This window comes from Saccostrea echinata, unplaced genomic scaffold (genome assembly GCF_033153115.1).
Source record: "Saccostrea echinata isolate AGI-Se365-2 ecotype Australia unplaced genomic scaffold, CSIRO_AGI_Sech_v1 ptg000058l, whole genome shotgun sequence".
NCBI classification, from domain to species: Eukaryota; Metazoa; Mollusca; class Bivalvia; order Ostreida; family Ostreidae; genus Saccostrea; species Saccostrea echinata.
The window spans coordinates 197,842-224,863 of NW_026889807.1; the positions used below are offsets into that span (position 1 = coordinate 197,842).

The 27,022-nt window shown below is 31.4% G+C and overlaps 1 pseudogene; it reads left to right on the forward strand.

Annotated features, from left to right (window-relative positions):
• The first annotated feature begins 2,724 nt into the window (after positions 1-2,724).
• Positions 2,725-25,586, forward strand: LOC133174503 (neurogenic locus notch homolog protein 2-like; annotated as a pseudogene).
• Positions 25,587-27,022: the final 1,436 nt, after the last annotated feature.

Sequence of the window (27,022 nt, forward strand, 5' to 3'; positions counted from 1 at the left end):
AAATACTGGAATTATAGTACACACGATTCAATTTTATCTTTATATTTTGATCTTTTAACTATTTTATACGATATCTCTACAATAAAGCTAATTTTAAATCTTTGAAAATAATTTATTCTTTCCTTCTGATTTTCAATATTCATTGATCAGCGACTTTTATATAAAAGTATACCGAGAGATCTATGCATGGAATATTTTTAATTTTTGTAATACAGTATAGTCAAAGTTTAATTTATTTTGACAAAAGGAAATTGTATGGATAAAATCAACCTTAACTCCATGAATGTAAAAAAAAGAAGAAAGATTCCATTAAGGAAAAGCGGGAGTTATCAAATAGAAAACTCTAGAAACATTTCAGCTAGATCATAATGAGTCCCTTTTTAAATAATCATGATTATCATAACTGTATGTTATTGTATTTAATTTTGGGCTCTTGATTTTATACATAAAATTGCGGTGATAAGGTAAAATAAAAATGTAATTAAAAGATTTAGAGAGAAAAGTTATTTTCTTTATCTCATTTTAGATATTTTAAAAATGAAGTAACGTAATGAAATGATTGCATTAATTTTATATATAGAAAATCTTACCGAACGCGCGCAGACAAACCACTGATCAGGATGGTTAGTGATAAAAGGGAATATATGCATTTAGACATCACCGATATTTTAAGGCGCACTGATTTCAAGATTTAGAAAAAAATAGCCTCATATAACAGTTCATCAAACTGAAAAAGACACATCAGTAATCTACGTTTGCTTAGATTCAACTCGAGCCAATTAAATTTCCTGTAGGGCAATTTTGAAACTAAAATGTAAGCGTCCTTGCTAATTCGTATTGGTCATTTCCTGACATCTAGGAAACGGATGTAATATCAATGAAAAAATCATGTGTTAATGATGTATGATAAATATACTATCCACATTTTAATCTGATATCTTTTTTTTTTAAATAAAAAAGATACATATATTATAACATTTTTAAAAAGAAATAAATTCAATGTATCAAACCATTTTTATGACGCGGAGAAACACTTTAGAATAAAAACGTATAATGGATCATTTTTTTCAATTTTGGTGCAATTTGATCCTTCAACGCGTGACTATAAAATTCTGCATTTCCAATGAATAAATCATATCAGAATTCTAAAGCAAAAAAAAAAAAAATGAAAATTTTGAGATAATATCTGCAAAGAGTGTATATTTGATATTTAATATCCTTGAAGGTACCTTTTGAAAGGTTCTTTTTCAAGCTTTTTATGGCCCTCCCGACATCAAGATCAAAACCAGTGTTAGAACATGACAAAATGTTTGTCAAAGCGTTGTGTTGTTATATAGATTGATCATTCCTCAACTATTTTAAAAATAGAAAATCACATTCGGATTTAAAAGTAATTGATAGAGAAGAATTCTTGTGTACTATTACACTAAAGTACATAGTATGAAGAAATCAATTTTGCAGGGGTTAAATTTTCGTTGTTTTCTACATATAAGAGACCAACGAATTTACGTCTGTCTTAAAATATAATTTTCCTACCCCCTCCCCAATATATATATATATATATATATATATATATATATATATATATATATATATATATATATATATATATATATATATATATATATATATATATATATATATATATATATATATATATATATATATCTGGCCGGAGTTTTTTTTTCATCTATAAAAAAACTATTCTAACCAGGGTTTTATGATATTTTTCCTTCTTCAAATTATAGTGTCTTATCTTTTATTGACTTAATGTGAATTAAAAAAAAAAAAAAGGAGAAAGCAACAAATCTTCTTTCAATTTTTTCCAATTCTAAAAATTAAAATTACACGTGTAATCTTTTCTTAATTATCGATACGTAATATATGAAAATAAACCTATTTATCTATATTTGTTGAAGAAATTCATACAGCAGATTCATACAGTAGAGGTTTTTCATCATATGTATCTTTCTTGCACTCAAAATAATACAAAATCATTTTAAAGCCAAATGCATGACATTCGTCATATGATATGACTGTTTTCCAAAAGTCCCCTTAATATCTCTAAGAATTAAGACTAAAACACAACTTTTATTTCGGACAGTCTCAAACTTGGTTCTTATAGAATGACAAGACTTGTTGAAAATCACTTAGTAAATATTCATGCGCGTATAGAATTTATCTATTTCGTGGTTATCATACTGCCGGGTAAAGTTCACTTACTGACATTGTTAAGTAAATATACAAGGGCTTGACATCCTTCATACCAACACATAATGTTTATCTCTTTTTAAACATAAAAAAAATCTAGTGTAAATAACTACTTTAGAGTGTATTAAAACGACAAATAAATAAAGAAACTAAAAAATAAATAGTAGCATGTTATAGCATATATATTTTTTTAAGTATAATAAATGCTCACGTCGAAAAAAAAAATGAAACATCATTCATTAGATGAAGGCATGTCTAGAATAAAAAGAAAATGAGACAAACAAAAATTCGTTACTAAAACCATGTTGCATTTCCTTTGTTTCTTGACAGGTTTGTTATGCTTCTTGACATATAAATCTACACGTACATATACATTTCAATTTTTATCCAAAGCCATGTTACAGTATAAAAAGTGAATTCAAATTAGCTGCTAGGCTGGATAAGAAACAGGTGTATGGAAATGAATGTGCAAAACACAGCTCACTCGCCTCTTTTTATTTTTTTCCCTTTTATATGTTTGCAGACGATGGATTGCATGAAATAGTAGATATTTTAGAAGTATATCTCAGTCAAAGAACTTTGATGTCAAATGAACATGCACGATCAAAGAAAGTAGAAAATAAGGTAATTTAATGAAGATTTAATTACAAATTGTCTATGATCATTTAATCACTATATATTTAGAAATGAAAAAAAAAAATTAAAGAGGTATGTATTGAGGTTTCAAAAAATTGCTGCATTTTTACTGCTTATCAAGAAAATATAATTTCCATGCATTATATAAGCAATATAGCAATATCTCTTAAATCTCATAATGATACATATATTTTCAAAGAATGACAAAACTTTACTTTTATTTTTTTAGGGAAAACATTGTTCGGAAGATGAAGACAATGCCGAAAGGCAAACAGTTCATATTGATGGAAATAACGAGAAGGTAAGAATGAAGATATGCAATTTACATTCCAGATATGTAAGTAAATTGCATACCATTTGACATTATCAGCATAAAGCATACAGGCCTTCAAGAAAGCCATTATAAGCAGTGCTTCCCAGACATTGTTTTCTGAACCTTTTGAAATGTAGTTTGCAGCAGAGAAGCTATTTTTAGTGTATATAGAGTAATCTGATTTTTAAAAAATATTTTGTCACTTTTTAATGTTATTGAACTTAAGGCATTCAATTGTATTCATGTGGGGCATATTGGCAACACAAGAAGGGGGTTACCTTTTTTACAAGTGTTTGTATGTCCATGCAAAAGGAACTCGTTAATTTACATACTTTGTCATTAATCATTTGCAAAATTATTTTGTTAAAAAAATTCTGATTGTACACATAATACTCTAAGTTGATATTAAGAAGATGCTTGAGTTTCTGATTTACAATATCTATGTAGTTTTTGGAGATCAGATCTTCCTACAATCTGTCGGAATTTCCATAAGTACTAATTGCGCCCCGTTATTAGCAGACATATTTTGTACTCATATGAAGCAGAATATATTCAAAAACGTGTTCACTAGAAGAAGAAAACACTTGCTGTGGCCTTCAACTCGACATTTAGATATATCTACAACGTATTATCAATTAACAATAGTTATTTCCATCCATATTTCGGGTCGATATATCCTGGTGAGCTTGAAATAAAAGATACCGTAGAATCTGACACATCTGTTTTACATTTGGGTATTTTACTTGAATGGTTAAGTATCAACAAAACTTTGTAATAAAGTTGACGACTTCAAATTTTCTCTCGTCAACTTCCCTTTCTTATGTCTGAAGATTGATTCGATATGCAAGAGAATGCCTTATATACGGACAATTTCTTAAACGAGACAAGCTTTTATGAAACAAATTGATGAAACAAGAATTTCAACACTCTCGTTTGAATTAACCATTTGCATTTCCCACTAATTGAGGCCATCATTTACACATTGAATTGTCAACGGATTTTTCCGTTTTCCCGATCATGACAAGGAATGCACGGCAGATGTTACCGGTCGACAGGTGATTCTTACTTCTCAATGACTCCTGATCCCACCTCATGTTTTATAGGTCCGTGTTTGCGCTGCTCCCGGTTTGTATTGTTTCAATGGACGTTTGAGCTTGGTTACTGTTTGTTATCTCTATATTTCATTTCTGAACTCTGTATATTTATTTCATGACTACAAAGGAAACGGCGAAACCGTTTTCACATAGTAGTGAACAAGATAAAAGACAAGGGCAAGAGTCTTCCACAGTCTAAAGAACTGTTTCCTAAGTAGAAACAAAATAAATGTTTAGAGCCTCACTTACTTTTCAGGAGTCACTAACTGTAGATTAGGCCATGTTATTAATGCACGTTATGAAAAATAAATTTTTGTACCAACTCCCTTAACTTTACTTAAATTTGTGTATTGATAAAAAAAAAATAATAATCTAATCTTTGCACCGCATGGTGTTTAATCAGGAACTATAGGATCTTTTAAAACTGTTTTATGTGGGCTTAATGTTTAATCTACACACTGATATTTTTACCACATGCAATAGTTTTAAACTATTCTATATACTTTTGAACAGGGACATGTTACAGTTTAAAATCCGTTTAGTTCGGTAAACTTTCTATATTACTTGGTAGGACATTACTCTGGAAAGAATATGTCATATTACTTTGCGAGTTCATTCTTTGGAAAAGGGGTCATGCAAAATTCTCTTATAGGCTTAGGGACAAACTAAAATATATCATTTGCAGTTTGTGTAAACTCATTGCATGCGCATTTGCTGTAACGACGAAGTTTGGTTGTTATGCACACAAGATGATTGTTTTTTTTTTCCCCCCTCAAGCCCGATGATTTATGTATCAACAAGAAACAAGAGCAAGATGACGAAAAGGATCGACGACCACCCCCGGTGTATGGAATCAGAAAGGTAAGAACGCAGTAAAGACGGTTTAAAAAATCGAATACTAGCGTCATAATCATATTCTAATATTTAGATATTCAATAAAGAGAGAGAGAGACAGAGAGAGAGAGAGAGAGAGAGAGAGAGAGAGAGAGAGAGAGAGAGAGATTATATACAAGGGAAAAAAAACCTTAAATATAAAAGGATTGGGAGAATATTTCCTGGTTTTTGACCACACAAAGACCAACGAGCGTATTCAACCTCTCTAAACTAGGGAAATTTCGAAGGTTAAACTATACATGAGATATAAGAATTGGCACTATATCCTCACCAATGTAAATTTATGGTGTAAGGATGATGGTATTGGCTTTGCATATAGGGATGACAGTATAGTCATTGCACGTAGTATTGATTTACGGGTGAAAATATAGGTCTTGTATGTAGGGAATATGAGAGTATAGAATTGGTCTTGTATGTAGTGATTATATAAGGATGTCAATAAAGGTATTGCTTGAAAGAATGAATTAGGGATAATAGTATGGGCCCTGCATGTAGGGATTATATAAGAATGATAGTATAGGTCTTGCATAAATGATTATATTGGGATGTCAGATTAGGTCTTACAGTAAGGGATGATTAAGGGAAGAAAGTATGGGTCTAGATTACAGTCATCTCATTACAGGCATTGCCGAATTAGTGACACATTTCAACCTTTACATTTTTTTTATAGCTATGAATGAATTAAAATTATAGAACGAATAATAACTTATCAAAATGAAACTTTGTTTGATAACATTTGATAAGTATTTTCTGTAATTCCTGTAAAAATGTTTACGCTTAAGGGGTGCCCTATAATGATTTATTATTCTCACTGTCCGTTCGTGACCGATTGTCCGTCCTTTTCTACTTGTCCAAAACATTTTTTCTCCATTTGGCTCAATCTGATTAAACCTTTTCCTATATATTGTCCCTGGTTTAGGGATGTGCGTTGATTCAATCAATTTTCTATAACAAAGGTCAAGAACAAAAGCCTATGTGTTAAATCTTCATTCTTACAATTATAACCCATACAATGTTCTAAGTTAATACATGTGCAGTGTCCTTAGTCAAGGTACTTATATCAGCGGTGAAAATTATAGCAAAACTCTATTAGAAATCCTTGTCAAGAGCATATTTTATCTCTCATTGGTTCACCAAAAGAGTACATATGGATAAAGCTGTAAAAGAAAGGTCATGGTCGAATCCTAGTAGTGAACACCTTTTTTCTCCTCTGTCTAATTTGAAATATTCTTTAACCAAAGGGTCTTGGGTAAGGGCATGCAGTATTTTATCAAAGTCAAAGGTAAATATAATTTTGTAATCGACTGTTGAAGGTATACATCTTTTGTCCCCCCCCCCCCCTTTAGTCCAATTCCACTATAATTTCACCATCTTCGCTAGCCAAGGGTTTCTGATACGCTACTCTCTCCTCATAAACCCTTGGCATACGGTGCTGACAAAAGACGGGATTGCTTTGGTCACGTGATCACGATTCTTACATGTACCAGGTACGCACAGATTGCGTCATCGACAGAAATAAAAAGCGTATTTAAAAAAAAAATAATGTTTTAAAGAATAATTAACAAGAAGGCATTGAGTTATGTTAATTTGTTATTTAAACATGTTAAAATGCAATCTATATCTTCAGCATAGATTCTTAATCACATATTTTGCACGTAGCTTAAGATATTCAATGACACCATATAGCTATTCATAGAATGACATGTTATCTTACGGATCGTTGTTTACTTGCGTTTTTCATTCCCGATATTAAAGAGTCAAGATATATCCCGAACGCAAATGTCGTCATTTACAAAAAACAATTGCTGATTGGTCGAATGATGTCATCAACTCCAATCACAACTTGAGAAAAAAAATCCCAACTTTTTTTAACACCGTACGCCAAGGGCTTATGAGGAGAGTAGCGTATCAGAAACCCTTGGCTAGCGAAGATGTAATTTCACATAAAACAACGCTTAAAGACAATAAACATCATTTGTATTTTAAAACATATTTGCAAAATCATTGGTTTTATTTCTTTGCCACTCATACATCTCTTTGTAATTCTTTACTTAAAAGGGTTTTACAGTAATTCATGATTTTTGTAATCACAATTGTTTGATCCTTATCTACTTAACATTATCCAAAAAAAGATAAGAGATGAAAAAAAGCTAATAATTTTCTTTTTCATCCCTAAAACTGAAACAATATTTTGCATTTAACTGAAAAACATCAAAATACCATGCTTTACAAGTCCTTTTCACCCCTTTCTTTTACCTTACGGGAAACAGAGCCCTTGAGATATTCATCTTCTAAATAATATCTAGCAGTATCAAACGCGTCAATGCAAGAAATTGTCGATTATAAATGATATAGCAGTTATTAGATATGCCCGATTAGACATAATTATATTCATATTTAATCAGTTGTACTCCCCTCATCATACGTATATATTTGTTTTAGAAAGTTTATATTTTAGCTTGATTTTGTGTTTCATTAATTATTTGTACGTATATAGAGGTTGGGAATTAACTCAAACGTGTTTACGAAACTCAAATAGTTTCTTCACATTTTCGCAGGTCGCAGCACGTGAAAAGAGAAATTTTGGAATCTCAAGAAATCCTTTATGGAAAAACAATATCATACCATATGATATTGACGTTAAATCTTCTGGTAAGGATGATCTATATGTGATATTTACTGCATATAGATTAAGAACATTAGGTCAAAACTGAGTTGATGAGTATGCAATTCTTTATCATTTTACAATCATAAAGAATCTCTCTTCATGCTTCATGAATGGAAAGGATTGCCAAATTGCAATATATAGATTAGTAAATATGAATTTGAAAAATGGATTAGTGTCAGGATATATTTCCCTTAATGTTTTTTCTTCCCGATTAAGAGCATAATATGTAACTATTTTAGCGTTACCTGCGCCAAATTTATGTTTTTATGTTTTAGGTGCATGACTAAGTCGGGCGGTCGAACTCATTCAGAAAATTGCTCATAACATCTCACAAACTACTTGTGTGAAATGGAGATTAAGGAGAACTGAGGATAAATATTTCATAAAATTTATTGGAAATGACGATGGGTATGATATATCTTATTGTTCATCACCACAGTTTTTTTTACTGAATTAATGTATACATCTTTTAGCATTAAAATGCCTGAAATTTATGTTGGATATGTCATCCATATATTAGTTTTTTGAATTCTACTGAATATATTCTTCCTCACAAATACAAATCTCCGTCTTTGAAAACTAATGTTTGTTGCAAAATTATAATGATTGATTGACAGTATGTTGTTTTGTTTCCTATTCAAGAATTTTCACTTTTAGAGAAGTCACTGTGAGGGGCTAGAAATTTCGACCTAAAACAAAATTATATCGATTCATTGACTGTTTGTTGTTTTGCGTCTCATTTGAGTGTTTTTCACTCATATAGAGATGTCAGCATATAACCTTTAGGAGTTTCAACTTAAGACCTATACTCCGAAGTCCGTCAATTGCAATTGAGCAGTGAGGGTTCTTAATCGTATCAACGCTTATCGCCAGCTTTTTAAACCTGGGGATAGATTATGATGAATGTCTTAATATTTTCTATTGATAAGCACAGTGATCACAGACCACAGAGTGTTTGATCTGATGACAAATTCATTTGACGTAAAGATAAAATGTATTGAAGAATAAACAAATAGAGAACCGAAATAAAACATTCAGATAAGAAAAAAAGTCGAAATTTAAAACACATTTCTTTGAAATCTCTAACAGAGCTACAGATGCCATGTAAATTGAGTTTAAAAATTCTTGAAAAGAAATACTGCATATGTTTTCCCTCTTCAATAGATGCTGGTCGTTTGTTGGAAATATAAGCCATGAAGGTGGGCAAATTCTTTCCCTTAGTGAAGGATGTTTAGATGTGAGTTTTATTCGTGTCATAATACAGGAATACATAGTCATATCTTCGCTTATATGTGAATTACTTTAGATAGCGGTATGTGTAATGGAAAAAAGGACAGTTACACAAGAGTGCTACATGTATAGATGTTTTCTCAACTTCCCATGTTTAATGAATATGCCGTATTACATGAAATGTGCCATGCAATGGGCGGTCTTCATGAACAACAGAGAAACAAAAGAAGGGATTTTGTGAAAATCAACTGGGAAAATATCGAACCTGAAAATAATGATCAGTTTAGTCTCGATCAACATACCAAAAACAGAGAAGTTTATGACTACATGTCAATTTTACAATATCACCTTACGGTAAGAAAATATAAATAAAACAGTGTATACTAAATAATACTCTTTAAGATTAATGTTATTGTAATTCTAAAGCTGTTTTTAAGAAGGGGATGGAATTTGAATCAATATAAATGTTCTTATCATATCAAGGCTTTAGAACCTTGTTCGATACAATTTTTTTTTTTCGTCAAAAAGTTTAAAAACAATATACATGTACTTCGGATCGTTTAAGCTTCCAGCAAAATAGTTTTTTTCAAACTAAAGAGATGTGATGAAAAGTTGAAAGTCTGACGATTTCATTACATAGAAACATAATAATAGAATCGTTGATGGCTACAATTATCTTACATTGCTATTTAAAAACAGATGAGAAAATGACGAGTATTTGATTTTTACATCGTCCAGGTTTCCACGTTTTAGGAAATATTTATTGAATTTTAATAATAGATTTCTACAGTAAACATCCTTTCAATAAAAGGTTTAAAATATAGAACAAGTCTCCCTCGTAACGCAGTGGTTAGAGCTATTGCTCTAGAGTCGCGGAGTGAGGAATTAATCTTTACATCTCGGGTTCGAATCCACAGAGAGCGTTATACGAATGAGCGGTAGAAACCGAGGCCCCGTGTACACAGGTAAAATTGCAACGTATGTTCAACATATGTTTCGAGTAACATATGTTGAACATACGTTAAACATATGTTGACCATATGAATTTTCGACAGTATGTTGAACATATGTTTCAAATATATGTTGAACACATAACAGACTCAAAACATATGTTGAACATATGTTTGTGGTAACCATATGTTTAACATATGTTGAACATATTTTAAACATATGGTTGTTTCAACATATGTTCGACATATGTTTTGAGTTTCACATAAAATTCATACTGAACATCATATAATAACCAATCGCCTTTTCACATTTCTTTCATTTAATATTAAATTAATGTTATCGTTATGTTATCGTTATTTGAATCAATTTTATTTAAATTTAACGAGATAGAAAATATGTTAATTAATTTAATGTTAATCAGTGAACCGACAATAATTTGATATTAAGCGTAATATGAAAAACACGAGTTAATGTTATATTTTAACATGTCAGGGGCGGATCCAGCAAATTTTGAAGGGGGGAGGGGGGTTCCAGGTCGGTGCCCCCAACACATATGCATAGAATCATTGGCACTTCAAGCCCGTGCCAACCCCATATGGAGAAATTGTGTTCATTCTTCTCATTTACATATCGGCCATATTTGAGCTATAATGGCGACAGATTCCATAAAGGTTTATATTGAGAACGAACAAAAACCCGCCGATTTTTATATACTAGCTATTTCGGATAAAGTTCTTCCGCCGATTTTTAGATTTTTCTTAATATCTTCTACCGGAAATGACAATATTGTTGATGCCAAAGTGAAAGTTGCGACCGCCTTTTTGATTTGAAATTCCGAAGCGAGAGTATAATGTTTTATTGAAGGAAAGAGCACAGAATTTGTGTCTTTTTCATTTTTGGTGATTAAATGTAAGTGTTTATTGCAAGTTGACAGAGTTCTTCCGCCGATTGATAGGTGCAGACGAATGCCTATTTTTATAAAATACAGATGATTTATCATTTCATGAAGAGTTACGACCGCCTTTTTAATTTGAAAACGGCAATTTCTTGCATCAGTGTGACCTATTTATTACCAAAAAAGAAAGTTTCATGTGTTGTCAACTGTTAATAACCCAAAATTCTGCCCAAATAACTATGACGGATGCTTAAAAAAAACAAAATAAACTGTGCTTGTAGGTTTTAATATAAAAATTTAAAGAAATGGAATATTTCGAGTTTATGCAGGATCTTATGAATATTAATGAGAAGTAAATCACGTGGGAGCAATCTCATGAATAAACTTTACATCATTTCTCCATATGACCGGACCCCCCCCCCCCCTTCTGGATTCGCCAATGCAAATAGACTGCATGTTAAAAAATTAATTTCAATAACAAGTATCAAGATCAATTTGAATACATTTATTCAAAAGAATGGTTACTTCTTGTAGAAGCTTACATAAAAAAGGGGAGGGGTTAACTACTCTGTTACCCTGCACCACCTCCCCCACTCGTTTCTCCAAATTCAGCCCCCTCTTTTCTTCAAATTCAAAATTGACTTCTTGAGCATGGTATTCCCCAAATCAAATTTATCAAGAATTAGTAAATTTGTATTTTACCCTGTTTTGTTTGGATTTATTTTATGAGTGAAATTAAAATCATTCCACATTGTATTTCCGGACCGGTTTTGATTTTTATCGGAAGAAAGTGTACTACGTCATATTTGACGTCACTGCTGCATCAGAAGTGTTGGGTGTTAGAAATAAGTAAGTGCTATCAGTTATGTTTTTTTTTTTTTTTTTTTTTTTTTTTTCAGAATTTAGTAGTTTATGGTGTTTTAAGAGAATTTCTTTACGATTACATATTCATACGAACTTCTAGTACTCTCGTGACATGCATAACATCTAACTGTAGTTGTAATTAATGCAGTTCGTAAAAAAAAAACGATACACCTAGTGATCTTATCTAAGCCTACATGCTACATTACTTTGGATTTGTTTTCGACGAGTGTAAAAACTATTTAGCATTGCTAATTTTTCAGATTTGTTTTCCTTTTGTCGACAGTTACCTTTGCATATTTATGTACGATCTTGATGAAAATAAAAGTAGAAATCTTGCATTGCAGTTTGTGTGTAGCTTATGTTAGATGGTTATCCTCTCGGCTCTTTTATCAAATTATTAATGGAAAATGTTTGTTTTTATTATGTATTAAGCAACTGGAGTTCAGTGTCAGAGTGCCGTTTTTATTGAAAGAACCTAAAATGTTAAGACTGACGATTCAACCCAAAGCTGATTCGACTGAAGATTACACGATCACAAGAAGATTACACGATCACAATACAGGTGAAAATAAATACATATATAATAATCACAGTAATTACAGGGTGCATATAAGTAATGACTCTTTAATAACAAAATATTTTTCGAGAAATTTCTTTTCACTCATTAATTCTACACTGTTTTGCTTTATCAAAAAATTAAACTGTCTTTTTTTTTGGCTATAATATTGAAGATATGGATATGGATAGAACTTGCTGGCTTTTAAATTATAGAATATATGAAGGATGATCAATTTCAGCCTAATCTGGCATTCAAGATAATAGTGTACATGTAAATGTATTTAAAAGTGCATCAGCTAATTTATTACTTATTTACATATTAATTGACATAGAATATTTTTTCAACACTAGAGAAACTAGAGACTTGTACTCAGATCCTATGATGAGGATCCAAGGGGTTGTAAAATAGAAGAAAACAAAGAACAGGCCAAGAAAAAATTTGTAAGTGCTCAAAGTAATTACTCTTTTTGCTAACTAATACTGGTATATATTTATTAATTATACATGTAATTGACATGAAATTTGGACATCTTAATTTTTATTTTTTTTTTTCTTTATCATTTCAGAAGCAATGCAGTCACTGTCAGGGAAATAAAGCCAGAATTATGTAAAAATTTGAAAAAAAAAACTCAAGATTAATGCTTGAGATTGTGTTCTTTGATTTCTTATTGTTAAGTGATTAAAGGACAAGAGTACTATTTAGTTAAGTTTGCAATCCAAAGAAATACAAAATAATTAAATAATAAATGTAAGTAAGAAATAAAATTAACATATGTTTAACATATGAAAAACATATGAACATAAACATATGTTAATCATATGTTCATACAAAACATATAAGCAACATATGTTAAACATATGATCAACATATGTTCATAAACATATGTAAAACATATGTTGCTCGTTTTTTATGGCGAACATATGTTTCAGAACATATGTTCAAGGTATGTTCAACATATGTTAAACATACGTTGCAATTTTTCCTGTGTAGCAGTAGGTTCCTGCACGAAAAAAGTCTCTCACTGGTCAAAGACCCTAAGTGCAGAGTAGCGGTCTAAATATGCAGCTCTCCAACTGCACGGGATTGCGTCTCAATATGAGTGAAAAATTCACGAAGGAACATTAAACACACAAACAAAAAAAAAAAAAAAACATAAGAAACTAAAAACAGAAGTTCATAAGAAGTGAACTAGCTCTTAATATTGTCTCTCCTTGGTGTTTCTGTCAATTAAGTAAACACAAAAGATCCTTTAAATTGAATTTCCGATTTATTTTAACAAAATAGAGAAGTACATGCACATGTTTATTGTAAACATGTATAAACGTAAATTTTAATCATAACCTGAGATTAACGGCTTTATTATTATTATTATTATTATTTTTTTTTTTTTTATTTTTTTTTTTTTAATTTTTGTAGGCATTTTCAACAAATAATAAGAATACAATGACAATACCTGATAAGGACCTCGAGTATCTTATTTCAAATCCCAAGTACATGTTCTCCTTCTATGATATGGCAGAGGTTAACAAGGCGTATAAATGTCCAACAGGTCAGTTATTTAATTGAAACAATTTGTATAGACCAGTTTGTATTTTATCTTTTTCCAAATGAAATATGGCTGAATTTTTTTTATTTACTTTACTCTATGGTTACTTTCCTTGTAATTTATTTCTTTGCTTGGTTTAATTAGTATGGATAAAGGTATTTTTTTCGATGAATGTAACTTTAAGCGAATAGGCTAACTTCTGACGGTAGTTGTCAGCACTATGAGCAAAGTCAAGATTTCTAATCAGTATAAAATTGAGGAGAATTCAATCATTATTTTTCGATACCATATCATATCGAAAAACAAGCAAAGAACTTAGTTTCTCATTGCTGTTGAAGAAATCCTGGGTTTTGCAAGGAATAAAACTCTGTAAGAAGGCACCTGCTTTATGAAATGTGCTCACAAGGGACAACAGTATGTCAAATTCGTATATATGGATAACAATTCATTAAATGACAAATTATGCTTCACAAGATGAAACACTTCCTTTTAAGTTTGGCTTAATGGTGGCTTATAGGTCCTTAATGATGGTTTAATGGTTGTCTTTAAGTCACCATTAAGCACCTTTAAGCTACATTTAAGTAATAAATACACCACCATTAAGTTACCATTAAGTCATTTCAATGTCCTTAATGGATGCTTAAAGGTAGCTTAATGGTGGCTTATAGGTGCTTAATGGTAGCTTCTAGACAATCATTAAGTCACCATTAAGCCACCATTAAGCTAGACTTATAGGTGCTTAATGTCCAAACTCCATTAAGCTACCATTAAACCACCTTTAAGCCACCATTAAGTCACCATTACGCTGTCGATAAAACTGCTTTTATGGGTTAAATATTATTTTTATAACGATTTCTTCACAAAAATTATAAATGTCGAGTTTATTCGTTTGTTAATTCGGCGAAAATAATGTAAAAGAAACAAAATAAAAAAAAAATAAATGAAAAAAAAAAAAAAAATCATTCCCGACAGGATTCGATCCCACGACCTTTGAATTGGAGGGCGAACGCTTTAACCACTGATCTATCGTGGCTGTTGAAATTGAAGTGAAATATAAAACCTTTATTTTTAACAAATCTTGTTTGAAATGGTTACAAATACCTGTTCATGTATTTTTTTCTGATGTTTATATTCATTAATCAATAACACAAATAATTATATATATTTCTAAAAAGGAAAATTTTATAAAGTTTTATATAACGTTAATATTTTTTAACCGTGGACCGGAGTTCGGTGTGATGGTGTGAAACAACTTTTTGATTTTAAGTAACTGAATTCCTCGTTCTGTTATTCGCAGATTTATAAGCATGAAAAGATTGAAATTCAACAGATATAACAAAATTTTGTTATTAAAAAGGAATATCTCATCGAAAGAGAACGATGGGAAAAAAGCCAGATTATAGTTCTTATAAATATGTTGCGGATATTTACGATTTTCGACAATCTTTGCGTAACAATTAAGTTAAAATATTTTTGTAACACATCATCTCCAGTTTTAATTCTTTTTATATCATTATGGGTATCAAAATAATTGTCTTTTTGTGTACAATCATAATTTCTAATTTGTTATATGCTTGCGTAAATTTTAAGTTTTGTAAAAATAATATATCATCAAAACCTGTCACTGTACGTTCCCGTGTATAGTTTCCCGTTAATTGACCGGGGACTGGTGGGGACACCTAATTAAGGTCTATTGTCTAACTAGTCGATATACTGTACATTGATTATTTTACCCCGCTTCTCAATGTGTATAAATTTGGTCGGATGCCCTGTTTAATCTGATCGGCTGTTCTTCTGAAAATTGATTTTGAAATAACAATCATTGAAGACGGACTAAATTTTGATCAATTCTTACATCTGCATTATTTTAAATAAATTCTTACTTCTGCAGTATTTTAAAAGAAAGGAAAAAATAAAGGCACTTAACCACGAATTAATTCAAATTATTCATGAAGTAATTCAATGATTGGCAATACAATCTATACCTATATTTTTTTTCTATCTTAAACATTTCTCTACCCAAAGAAAAATTAAGAGACTTAGAGATATTCCAGAAGAAAATGACTCTAATTACAACATTTCCTATGAACTCGGCGGCGGAACGTGGCTCTCCAAACACGAAAGAAAAATATGTGATTTTTAAAAAAAATTATATATGTTATGTATTTATGGATAAAAATAATTTTAAAACAAGTATTCAACAAACTGATTTTAGGGAGCGAAAATTTTAAGGCATTTGGTGAAGCTGTTCTCATTTCCCGAGTTTATACGCATTGACAAAAATGTTAGAAATAGCGAGAAAAAAATTATGAATTGAATAAGTATTTGCGTAAATGATACTGAAACAACTTCAAACAAGTTAGTTTAAAGACTTGATACTGGATGCGTTAAGGTGGTTTAATCAAGTTTGGACATTAAGCCACCATTAAGCTGTAGCTTAAAGGTGGCTTAATGGTAGCTTAATGAAGTTTGGACATTAAGCACCTAGAAGCTGCAGCTTAATGGTGGCTTAATGGTGGCTTAAAGGAATTAACTTCTATAAGCCACCATTAAGCTACCATTAAGCCACCATTAAGCGATTGCTTAAAGATGGTCTTTCGTCCTGTGCTTATTATAACAAACAGTAAGAAAAATATACTGAAATTTTCTTGATAGGAACTTGTGTTATTCTGTTCTTTGTGTTTCTTTTGCATATAAATCATGTAAATAAAGGGATGAGGTAACTGACAGCAAAGTTGGACATGTGCACTCATGTATTTCATCAAACATGATCATTTCCAGAACTGAATTTGAAAGTAAAGACATCAGAGGTGAAGCACTTGACGATTGATCGTTGATCTATCATTTAAATTTTACTGACAACAAAGCAAGTGTCTAGATATGTTTTGCAATCGCTTTAAAGATAGCAAACCTTATAATTATCTAAGAGGCAAATGATATTGAGATTTCCTTTTCAGTAATATAGTTAGAGAATGTTACCCGCCGTGTACAAAACATTCAGGCTTCTGAACCGGTTTCAGATATAATTGTATACATTTGAAATTTATATATTGCTTCGCATATATATATATATATATATATATATATATATATATATATATATATATATATATATATATATATATATATATATATATATATAGCTAGCTGTAGTGTAACCTGTAAGAATGACGGGTTTAGAATGCAGGCAGTGGATCAGCAGACTTGCCACTGTCATTGTCCCTCCGGGTTAAAGGGAACAACTTGTGAAGAGTTGGACACTGACGTCGGTAGGTTGAAAGCCTTTTTCCCCTTTGATATGTATCAATTTTAGGAATTAAATCATGTCCGACGTATGTCACTGTCTTTTTTTTTTTAAACCTGATTGGCCGATATATGGCTGAAATTGTGCCGATTCGGCGTAAAACATTAATTAATCAAGATCATCACTAAAACCGATTTTGCACAAGAACTGCGAAGTCTTCGCATTTCCAATACAAAGCTTGTAAGATCATCCTGAAGTATATAAAGAAATGCTGAATAAAGAAATAAATATATCTAAAAGAAAATAATATCGGGATAACGATATAGGTTGGTTATGTTATCAAATTCCATAAACCCCGAATGCCCGATGGATGTTCAAAAGTTACTTTCTAGCAGGAAGGCTTTTTTTGTGTGTGTGACACTGACTTTATAAAATATGTAAAAAAGAATTGAAATGTTGTTCCAATATATTGATGACAATAACCTAAAATTTTGTTAGGACAACGTTTAACTTTTCCTTATCCTATTTAAAAAAATATTTTACATTGTAGGCTGAATCTGATTCGGTAATCAAAGCTATCGTCACATCCATTGATCTTCCCTTTAGCGTTAGAAAAGAGTGCTACCATTGGTTGGAAATCCGTGATTACCTCATTGGAGATCCTGGAAAAGAGTATACTAATCATAATATTCATACAGACTTTTAATTTATATGCTAATACGAGAGTTGTTCGGAAAGTTCTTGGACAATGCCAATTTTCGTTACACTATCTTCAAGAAATTTAAAATGAGCACATTATCATATGTAAAAATATTTATTTTTTTTTTTTAAGGGTGAAGTTTCACCCCATGTGTTTTAATAGAATTCCTGTTATCTAATTTTAAAATCAACACGTTTTGTAACCTCGGAGCAAGCTCAACAACACTGTAACGTCAAAAACATACCGACACGAGGTTCTCAAAAATACTATCCCTGTACATTTCACGCGGTATTGCCCAATACCAGTATACTCAATAAAAAACGTTTCTCTATCACTTGAAATGTTTAATGCTAACAATTGTTTCAGTAGCATAATTTTGTTTGTCAATGTTATATTTTTGTTTCACTGCATAAGTGTGCTTTCACAAGATCAGCATCCGTGAAGCGCCAAATTCTTAGCATGACGTTACTAGCTTTTCAATGTTTTTGATAAGATTTTTACGGACAATCCGTTTTCTCACAGATCACCATCGTCTTAGCAGAGTAGTCTATCATTCAAATACCGTTTGTACCATTTACATACACATGCATGGCTCGCTTTTGACGAATTTCCTACTTCCTCTGGAATATTCAGTTTTTTTTTCTGGAGTTTTCTTAAGTACAACACAAATTGTATGGTTAACTGCTGCTCCGTGACGTTCAACGACGTCATCTTTTTTCTGAAACTGATTTCTTTTCAACGAAACAAAATATTAAGTCATAATTTGGAATCAGAAACGATGAAACAATTCTTAATTTGAACACTTAGAATTGTTCCGTTTTTGTGTCATTTTACAGAAGATGTGACTTCAGGCATTATTTAGTGTCTTGATTGTAAATTACAAAATTTTGACTTGATCCTTGGTCCGATTTTTGCATTTTTTAAGTCTGAATAAGTTTGAAATAAACCACGATATTTTAAAAAAATTTCATACACATCATTTGAAGTTACTATTGAAATATTTCTTCCAAATTTGGATATAATATGACGTTAAGTAAAAAAGCTTACTAGACGGTAGTCCACGAACTTTCCGAACAACACTCGTATAATCAATAGTGAGTTTTTTACACGTAAATTGAGGCATTAGGAACGGTTTTTAAACAAACTGATTTTATGCAGTAAATATTTTATAGACTGTGTGGGAAATCTACGACTCCAATAACATATACCCAAGTGAATATTGGTGAGGCTTCACCTTTCATGATCCGATTCAACAGTAAGAACAACCACTTGCCAGGAAAAGGTTTCACAATTAGAATGGAGGTCTTCCAATCAGGTACTGATGATCTAGTTTCATTTTAAATTTATCTTCTTTTAACGCATGTCATTTAGCAGGTAAATTTTGTCTCCTATATAATCTAAAAAAATGTTAGACAGTCAAACATTAGCGTCTTGTATATCGATTTTATTATGTTAATGTGAGTTTGGCGTTTAAAATACTTTTTCATCATGTATTTTAACATCATTTCTCGAATATGTTGATTTTTTTCTATGGCCTGGAGGTCAAGATGAGGGGTTTGACAAAATTTGTTAAAACTCAAAACTCCTGTGTAAAATTTAGGTATATCTCTGCATACCGCATTGTAGATCCTGATTCATTTATGCGCTAGCGCCCTTCTATTTCTAGCTACACTCTTTTTCTTTAAATAATGCATATATACTTTTTGTACTTGTATTATACATTGACGTCTTGAGAACTTGCTTCCCCTGTGTTATTTTAGTCATCAGTTTATTTTTTTCCATTGATTTGTTTTCTTAGACATTGAAAAGATGGATATTGATTTCAACCGATACTTTATTCAACAAGTAATATCCACCATATGTATAAACAAAAAGATGTCTATACCGCATGTCTACAATAAACTTCAAGCTTAAATAAAGCAATCGTGAATAAACATCATTATAACCAGTTCGATAAATCAAGCATAAAATTAAAAAAAAAATCACATAAAATCGAACATTTTTTTCTATTTGTCTTAAATTATTTTCACAGGATGAACCTGCACCTTTCAGTCAACTGAATGGTCACTGGAAGAGCTCTGCCATTCAGCCATCTTTCATTAGACTTTCAGTCACCTGGCCGTTAACTGAATGGCAGAGTTTCATTCTGTAATTTTTTTAATCAGTCCCTGAAAAACACTCTATTGTGAAGGTTAGAAATATTTCTTTTTAATGTTTGGGTTACAAACAGTGTTAAATTATTATACAATTTTCAAGCTAGATGTAGAATTGCTTTATCCTCAACTTTATTTGGATATACCTTTCTGTACACCAACTACGTGTGTACAGAATAACTACGTGTTCTTATAGGTTGTATGAGTTCTCCTTGCAAGACGGGGTCAACATGCGCAGAAGGAAGCAACGGTGGATCATACATATGTACATGCAGAAATGGACTGTCTGGAGAAAACTGTAATGAATTTGGAGGTAATGTAACTCGTATTATTAATAGTTGTATTATGGTGCAAGAATCCTAGTATATCTACCAAGTCAGAATTAGCCAAAATGAAAATAAATAACATTATTCTTTGTCCTTTTGTCTACTTATTCCCTCTAAAAATTGCTCTGTAAAAATAAAACTGAAAGAAATTATAGAAATTGTCGAGGCTGAAACGTGTATTGTAATTTTGACTTAATAGTAGTTTGTGGCTTAAAAAAATCACATGTCTTCATTTAGGTGGATATGTTTGATAATATGTTAACCACCTCATACCTTCTAAAATTATATAGTGCTAATAAATGTTCAACCCCAAAAATTAACCCCCCCCCCCACACACACACATAAAAAAAATCCAAAAAACCTAAAAACTTAACGAACAAAACAAAAACAAAATAAAAAAGTACAAAAAGGAAACCAAAAAAATGACAAGAAAGAATGTATTTCAAGAAATTTGTTTGCATGTAAACTTAAAGAAAAGTTTATTTTCAATATAAGGGATAAAAATCTTTAATTATTACAATGAATATTTTTTTTTCCATCGTTTCCTTGCAGCACTGTCAAAGAATTTCTGCAATTTTGAAGATGATTTTGGGACATGTTTATTTGACCAAGATAAATCGGGGGATATTCTATGGAGCTTCAATACGGTAAATTTGTTTGGATATGTAATATGAGGCAAGTTTGATATCAGGTATTAAAGCATGTAGATGCACTGAACGAAAGTCAAAATTCATTTAAAAAAGTAAAAAAAAAAATCCTCGAGAGATACATGTTTGAAGGAAATAGAACTTTGAAGTCGGAGATCCTTTAAATTGAAATCATACGATAGGATATATGTATGTACCTTTAGAAAATGAATGCATTATAAACCATCAACAAATGAATAAATATGTTAACCACTAATATCATATTATTATATATAAAACCAGTTCTAAACTTAGTGCTCTATAGTTTAATTAAAATCGCTTTGTGATTCATTTGTACTTCACAATTAAAAAATAAATAAGGTGATTATATGTTTGTTTTATTTTAATATATTGTTGTAATATACAGAGACTTTGTGAAAGTGATGATGGACCATGTATAACACACGGTAATGACTACCAGTTTCTAACCATGAGTCCATTTTACGACAATGTTCCATACACCGCCGAATCAAAAGCCATTATAAAAACAAGAGCTCAAATTGCAGGTAATCTACATATATCGTATACTTTACGTGCATTAGAAACAAGTTGTGGAACCTATTTCTGTTTATTTTATATGTCAATATATGTTGTTATTTTTCTGTGTAGATTTAAAATCTCTGTATCACTAGGCATAATATGAAAAACAATATTCTGTATTCTTTTTGTTTCTAATTTGCCAAATTTTCTGACTTATTTTTTTAAGCTTATGACCGATGTCTATCTTTCGACTATGCTATTGGCGAACTTCCATCAGGCGAAGCTCCAGCAGAAATAACCGTATATGTAGATGGAAGTGAAAAGAAGAGGTCCAAGTTATACAATATCAAAACAACAACAAATTACAAATGGCGGACTGCAGTCGTATCTATCGACTCCATGGAGTATCTAGTGGTACGGTAAATTCTATGAAGGAAATATAAGATATATAACGATCAGTAGTCAAGCTCAAAATTCCATTGAAACAATACTTGTACAAACTGGAAGTAGTGCGCTCACGGATCTCTTCAAACATCAGAGGTGGGATAAGTTGCCATAGAGGAGTAAGCATCTCTTGCGGTCCGATCATACCCGCCGTGTGCTCCTTATCATGATCGGGCAAATAAGAATACAATATTTTTTTTTTTTAAAATACTAAACTCATAACTCAGAGGTTCCAAAGGTTTTCTTTTTATAAAAACAAGTTTTTCTTTTAATTTTTATTTTTGGCAGATTGAATTTGAAATATTTAGAGATTCATTTTATATCATTTTTATTCAATTTGATATTTGTATATAAAAACAATTGAAATATATAATGAACCTTTTCAATATATCGAAGCAGGTTCAAAACATAATGAATTTGTATATCTTTGGCACTTGGCTATAAGCTTGTTTAAATGTAATTTTCCTGTTTAAAATAATCTTTCTTTTTTTTCATTTTATAATAAATAAATTTGGTAGATCACAATAGAGGGCATTTTGGGAAATTCTTTTGTTGGAGTGGACAATATATCTCTTCGCCCAGGATTTTGTAAGTTTTTAATCCAAAAAGACTCTCTTTTTAAAATTACAGGTTAACTCGCAGCTATATTTCACATACGTATTATCAACCCCCATGTTTTAATGAATTCAATTGAAATTATTACTAGTAGACTAATTGTTCTCGAACAATTAGAGGTCTTTCCACCTTCTTTAAATTTCTTTAATTTTTATATTTTACTCTCTAAAGTTAATTTTTATACAAAAAGAATCCATAAATGGCTTGAAAATAGAAAAAAATGAAAAATTTGAAAATTTTGAAATGACCTTGACCTTTGACCTTTACCACACATTAAAGGTCAAAGGTCAAGAATCACATTGCAATTAGTTTCATCCTTCTAGGACTTATACTTTTAAAGTTATCAGGCCTACTATTAAGCGCAAAGCCGTTAAAGGGCGATAAGTCATATAAAGGGTCATCAGATCCTTTCGCACTGAATAGATTGATTGATTGATTGATTGTTATTGTTTTACGTCCCATTCAAGAATTTTTCACTCATATAAAGACGTCACCATATACCGGTGAAGGGCTTCAAATTTTGACCTTTACTCGGCACTCAGGGCCATTGAGCAGTGAGGCATCTTTATCGTGCCAACGCCTGCCGTGACACGGGGCCTCGGTTTTTAAGGTCTCATCCGAAAGACCCGCAACTTTCACTTCAAAGTGCCGAGCGCATGGCGAAGGAACAGTTGCTACCTATTTTTTATCGACTTAGGTCTGTCGCGGCCGAGATTCGAACTCACGACCTCCCGATCACGGAGCGAGCGCTCTACCGACTGAGCTACCTTGAACGGTACTGAATAGATTGAAGTTGTGTCTAAAGACCCTGAAGACATTAGTGAAGGTTTGATGTCTCTACGGTCTACGGTTTCAGAGGAGTAGCGATAACAAGGTTTTTCGCACAAGGGGCAATAACTTGCAAAGGGGTTAAGCTTAGGGGACAAGAATGAAATCTTTGAAATAGTTTTAGAAGGACATATTAAAGATGCAAAGACATATAGTATATGTTGAAAGACAAGAGAGTTATAAATATCTCATAGTTTGAATGACCTTGACCTTTGACCTTGACATAAATTTCAAGGTCAAAGGTCAAAGAATTCAATGCAGTTGGTCCCATGTCTCTACGACTTATGGATTTGAAAATTTTTAATTTTTCATGAACATCAAAAACTTTCAGGGGCAATAACTCATTGAAGTGGTCAACGAATTCTTTCGCAATGAATAGATTGAAGAATCCCCTCAATTAGTCAAAGACATTGGTGAAGGTTCCGTACCTCTACGGTTTACGGTTTCGAAGGAGTAGCGATAACAAGCTATTCTTGCGAAAGGGGCAATAACTTCGTAAGAGGTCAAAGTTCAAACATGGGGGGTCGTTTTTCGGAATAACTTTTAATATCCAGTATCATGAACTATAAAGTTTTTCGATAAGTCTTGCGGTTTCAAAAGTCCGGGAAGAAAAATAATAATAACTAGTAGACTAATTGTTCTCGAACAATTAGAGGTCTATCCACCTTCTTTAAATTTCATACATTTTTAATATTTAACTCGGTACTGATTATTTTTATACAAAAGAAACCAGAAATGGTTTGAAAGATGGAAAAAATAAAAATTTAAAATAAAATTTTTGAAATGACATTGACATTTGACCTTTAAAAAATATTCAAGGTCAAAGGTCAAGAGTCACAATGCAATTGGTCCCATGATTCTACCACTTTTAGTTTTCAAGTTATAAGGTTTAATAGTAAGTGCAAAGACGTTAAAGGGCGAAAACTCATATAAGGGGTCATCGGATACTTTCACACTGAATAGATTGAAGTTGTGTCTAAAGACCCTGAATACATTAGTGAAGGTTTCGTGTCTCTATGGTTTACGGTTTCGGAGGAGTAGCGATAACAAGGTTTTTAGTAAAAGGGGCAATAACTTTTTAAGGGGTAAATCTTAGGGGACAAGAATTAAATCTTTGAAATAGTTTTAAGAGGACATATAAATGATGCAAAGATATTTAGCATACGTTGAAAGACAAAAGAGATATAAAAAAAGCTTAATTTCTCATATTTTGAATGCCCTTGACCTTTGACCTTGACATAAATTTCAAGAACTGAGGTCAAAGAATCTTATCCAGTTGGTTTCATGTCTCTACGACTAATCGTTTTGAAAAAAAAATATTATTTGTAAACTTCAAAAACTTTCAGGGGCAATAACTCATAAAAGGGGTCCATGAATACTTTCGCAATGACAAGATTGAAGAGTCCCCTCAATTGGTCGAAGACATTGGTGAAGGTTCCGTACCTCTACTATTTACGGTTTCGAAGAAGTAGCGATAACAAGCTTTTATTGCGAAAGGGGTAATAACTCTTTGAGGGGTCAAAGTTCATATACGCAGGGTCAACTGCAAAAATCTTTTACGGAGTACATTCTTACGGACTATAAATCTTTTCGATAAATCTTGAAACTCAAAATCTTGCGGCGGAAAAATAAGAAGAATGATAAGAAACAGAAGAAAACCAATAGGTCTTTCCATAGAAAGGTGGAAAGACCTAATAATAATAAACATAAGCATTTCAAGAGGTCTTTCAACAGAAAGGTGGAAAGACCTAATTACAATATCAGTAATGTATAGCACGTTCAAGAACAGGATTTTAGATTGCTTAAAAAAGATTTACGTCTTATTTAAAATTCAGGTACAAAATGCACATCTAATCCCTGTAAAAATGGCGGAACTTGTGAAGATTTGAATTCAACCACCGGAAATGGATACATATGTACCTGTCCTGCAGGATTTTCAGGGGAAATGTGTGAAAGTAATTATATATAAATATCTTCTTTATTGAAACACTTAGTTTAACATATTTATGATAAAAATGATGGAAAAACATAAAAAGCATAATAATACAATTACTGAAACTACTGACGGTAGTTGATACTTGAAAAAAAAAAAGGTCAATGCATTATAACTTATCTTGACACTGCTTTAGGAAATAAGAATTAGGATAAAACATGATTAGAACATGTAAAAAGGGGTTCTGTTTGTAATTTGAAGAAAATTTTATAACGTTATTCAATATAAAATACATCTGTTATGCTTCTCAGATTAGATGTTTGTTACTATAGTTGATGTGTGTTTCAACCATGATTGCCAGAATGATGGTACCTGAGTAGCAGACAAGGACAATATACGAGGTTATAAGTGCAACTGCGTAATAGGTTATGTCGGAGACAAATGCGAAGGTACCTGTCTTTTGCTTACAATTTAACAAGGTTAATAGGAACCTTCTGGAGAATCCACATCAACATTTGAATAATTGGTTTTTATAATCTTATAATCGCATCTTGTTATAACTCGCAACTTATATTGTTTTGAAAAAAAATAGAGCTTCTTGATTCGAAAAAAAAATCGTATTCGTGCCTCCTGTTAAATGTTAATTTATAATATATTCATTAAATCTTAATTGCACTTCTCGCGTTTGAACTATAATAGCTATAATAGCTTATATGTGTAACTTGGTCAAAATATTCAGTAATCCACATATAATCCTAATTTCAATGTTTTTTTCTTCCAATATATGTAACTTCTTTTTTATGTTAAAACAATTATATCTTTTTGATTTACTCTACATCATTTTTTTTATTATTAATCTCCCTCAAATCAAAATAATGAAAATAAGCTAGATCATTTCTTCATTTTACTGACATATGCATGAAAGATATACTCTTCTGTTTTTGATTTGGGTTTTGTTTGTTTGTTTGTTTGTTTTTTTGTATTTAGAATGAATTGTAGTATATTAATTCTTTCGTTACTATGGATAAACTTTTTCTTTCGGTAATATGTATATACACTACTGGCTTTCAAAACCCCTGTCCGTATGAAAATCCCCTGTCTTTCTCTGTAACCTTCAGCATTTCCACAATTATCGACGGTATATCTACAGTATGGTACGGTATGTCTCCTCTGCTTATACAGTAATTCTCAGTATGCCACTGTATGTATCCCCAGCATGCCACAGTTACCTACAGTAGGCCCCAGTACGCCTACGGTAGGCCCCAGTATGGCTACTGCTTCCTACAGTGACCTACGGTATGCCACAGTATATGCCCCAGTAGGCCCCTGTATTGTTAACCGAAGCAAAACGGTAGAAATACACAATGTTTTAAGAGGCAATGTTTTTACAGTTGAAGCTATTCATCGGTAAAAATTATTTATGAAGAAGATTATGATGATTTATAGAATTGTTTTTTTACATTACATCTCTAAAGTAATGATAAACTTGCTTTGTTGTAACAAAATTAAAAAAAAATAGTATAATAGATTTATTTCTGACGGGGATGATTATGGTCAATATATTAGAAATAACGATAATTAATCACTATTATTTCAAAAAAAGTCCTGTCCTATTGTAAGTGGCTGAGAATCTTTATATCACTTTGAATCATCGAATCATCAACAAGGTCAGTCTGTTTTGACACATTGAATGAACATATTTGGATTTCTTCGAACTTATTAAAAAGAAGAATTATAGTTCGTATTAAGCCC